This window comes from Gossypium arboreum, chromosome 2 (genome assembly GCF_025698485.1).
Source record: "Gossypium arboreum isolate Shixiya-1 chromosome 2, ASM2569848v2, whole genome shotgun sequence".
In the NCBI taxonomy this organism is placed as follows: domain Eukaryota; kingdom Viridiplantae; phylum Streptophyta; class Magnoliopsida; order Malvales; family Malvaceae; genus Gossypium; species Gossypium arboreum.
The window spans coordinates 13,781,418-13,784,451 of NC_069071.1; the positions used below are offsets into that span (position 1 = coordinate 13,781,418).

General features: G+C 38.1%; 1 long non-coding RNA gene across 1 annotated transcript; it reads right to left on the reverse strand.

Annotated features, from left to right (window-relative positions):
- Positions 1-602: 602 nt before the first annotated feature.
- Positions 603-2,397, reverse strand: LOC128285466 (uncharacterized). The gene is made up of 2 exons (XR_008275930.1): positions 2,290-2,397; positions 603-805 (listed from the first exon to the last, which is right to left on the reverse strand). It is a non-coding gene; the product is annotated as an uncharacterized LOC128285466 (long non-coding RNA).
- Between the last annotated feature and the right edge of the window lie 637 nt (positions 2,398-3,034).

Genomic DNA, 3,034 nt, shown 5'->3' on the forward strand with positions numbered 1-3,034 from the left:
CTATCACTATCACACTTCAATTAGAACTTGAAAGATCTCATACATACAACACTTATTCACTGAAGCAGACACATATTTATCACACATATATACAATTTCTATATCCAAAAATCATATCCACATAAAATAAATACCAAATTTAAATTCAGACCAATATCTAAGGAATCTGCAGTATTCCAATTTCTAAATAGACAAAAGTATTCAGAAGACTTACGGATTCGGCGCCGGAGACTCGGTGTGCCACACTTTTTAGGAGAAATACTTCAAACAGACCACGTGGTTGAAAATAATTTTTTGAAATTCAACATTTGAAAACCCAATCCACAGCCGAGTTGTTGCAACTTGGCTCTGATACCACTAAATGTAACACCCTAAACCCGGCCTGAAGTTTGGCTCGAATCTGGCAATTCACATTGAATTGTTTTTCGAAAACCATGTTTCCATTAAAAACCCGTCTTAATAATTAAAAATTTATACCCTTTTTAAACCTTGTTAGAAACCTCAGCTGAATAACATTCGTAACAACTTTGTAAAAATCTTGGCAGTTGCGGAAGCTTGATTTAAAAACAATTACGGATACGTGATGTTTTGAACAATAGTAGTTGCTTTGGAAAACTGTGTTCTAATACTAGCAATTATAAGAATAATAAGTAAAATTTCAAATTTGAAATCCAAAAAATTACAACGGCTTTACTACAACCCACATAAAACATTTAAAAGTAATAATCAAAACTATAAAATAAACAATGTGTGTAACTTCCTCCGAGCCCCTCGCAGCTCCGATCTGTCTAAGGCTGGAAATTACCTGAAAGGTTAATAAACGGGGTGAGTTTTCAAAAACTCAGTATGAAATCCCCTACTATATAAAAGGAACATCAGTCATATAAAAGAATTAAAAGTTTGGCCTCAGCCTTACTTACAGTTTCAGTATCAATTGGGGCTTAGCCCACTATAACAGATGCGCACCGTATGGGCTTTAACCCATTATAGAATAAGAAACATTATCGTAACTAGAATCGAATCGAATCGTAATCGAATCGAATCGTGATGTAATCGAATCGAGAATCAGATCGTGCAATGTAATCAAAATCGAGAATGTAAATGAAATCCTAACCTAATCTAGCCGATACACCCCGTACTAACCTTACACTCCATGTGGGAATAGCTCAACCCACCCAAACACTCCACACTTTGCATTCTTTGCTCGTCGGTTATCGAGAAGTTGAGGCAAAGCCTCCAAAGACGTGGGCAAGCCACTTTCGATACTTCCTCCATCAATATAACCCATAACCCATGCAATGTATATAAATGTCATGGCATACAACATACGTAATTAGAATATCATGCCCATATTTGAATCAAACTATCACACCAAGTCATTCATATCACCAACATATATTCACAATCAAATCCGTCAACCACACAATCCAAGTCAATCACTTGCCCAAAAGGGCAAAACAGTCAATTAAAACCCTAGGGGCAAAATGGTAATTTTACCCCACAAGGGTATCTCGGTAATTCTACCCTACAGGGGTATTTCGGTATTTCTACCCTACAAGGGTATTTCGGTAATTCTACCCTATAAGGGTATTTTGGTAATTCTACCCTACAAGGGTATTTCGGTAATTCTACCCTACAGGGGTATTTCAGTAATTCTACCCTACAAGGGTATTTCGGTAATTCTACCCTACGAGGGTATTTCTAATTTCAAAAATTAAGGTATTTTGGTAATTTTACAAACCAGGGGTATTTTGGTAATTTTATTGATGGAAGGTATTTTGGTAATTTTGTAAACCAAGGGTATTTCAGTAATTCTGTAAATCGAGGGTAAAATGGCAATTCTATCTTACAGGAGTATTTCAGTAATTTTACAAATCGAGGGTATTTTAGTAATTTTGCAAACTGAGGGTATTTCGGTAATTTTACAAATCGAGGATATTTGGGTAATTTTATAAATCGAGGGTACTTTGGTAATTTTACAAGTCGAGGGTATTTTAGTAATTTGGTAAACTAAAGTATTCTAAACAGGAATAATAATACGAATGGGTCTAAAGCCCTTTTCGACCCAAATGGGCCCTGCGCGCTTTCGTGTGGCTTTTTACCCAAATCTAGCAATGATATGAGATTCACCTAGCCTAGTCCAATATTTACTACACAATCAAACAACTTATCCAATTGGGCTCGTAGGCCCATTGGGCCCACATGGCCCCTTTTGGCCCACATGGCCCCTTTTGGCCCATCGCGGCCCGAAGTAGTCATCCTACAGCTAGAGTAGTGAGAAATACACACCTGATTGAAGACTGGAGTTAATCCATGCTCCGAGCACTCTTAGTCGGCGCCCAACCAAACCGAGCACGCCACAAAGCGAAAGGGATCAGCCAAGAAGGGTACCTTTACTCTCCTCATGGTTCTCTCTATTTAAAGCCAGCTGCGCATCCACTCTTATGTTAGCTTCCCGATGTGGGATCTCTCCATCATCAGAGTTTAAATTCAATACCAACTCTTGCACCGTTAGCAAAATAAATGCTCTTTGCTTGCCATGGGATTCGATCCCATGCCTCCCCTTAAATGCTCCACACGCTACTTGCCACTAAGACACAATGCTTTTGTGTCACAATTTCTCCAACAATATTCTTAAGGCCTACCTACTACACCTGTGGTTTGATTCACCTTAAACCAAAATTTTTGCTAAAGTCCGTGTTTGAACCGGGACTTCTCCAACACTTCTCAAAGACACTTAACCACTAAAACAAGCCTTCATTAACAAAATTTACATGCACAACAAAATATTATAAGCTACCTTCAAACGCTTCCATGCTTAAGGCCCAAAGCTTCTAGGCCCAAATTTAGGTGTTACAACTCTACCTCCCTTAAAGAAATGTCATCCTCGAAATTTCCATCTAACAGTGGTAGTGGTAACATCTACCCCACTACGCTATCATACAAGACTCGATCCTACTATCACTATCACACTTCAATTAGAACTTGAAAGATCTCATACATACAACACTTATTCACTGAAGCAGACACATAT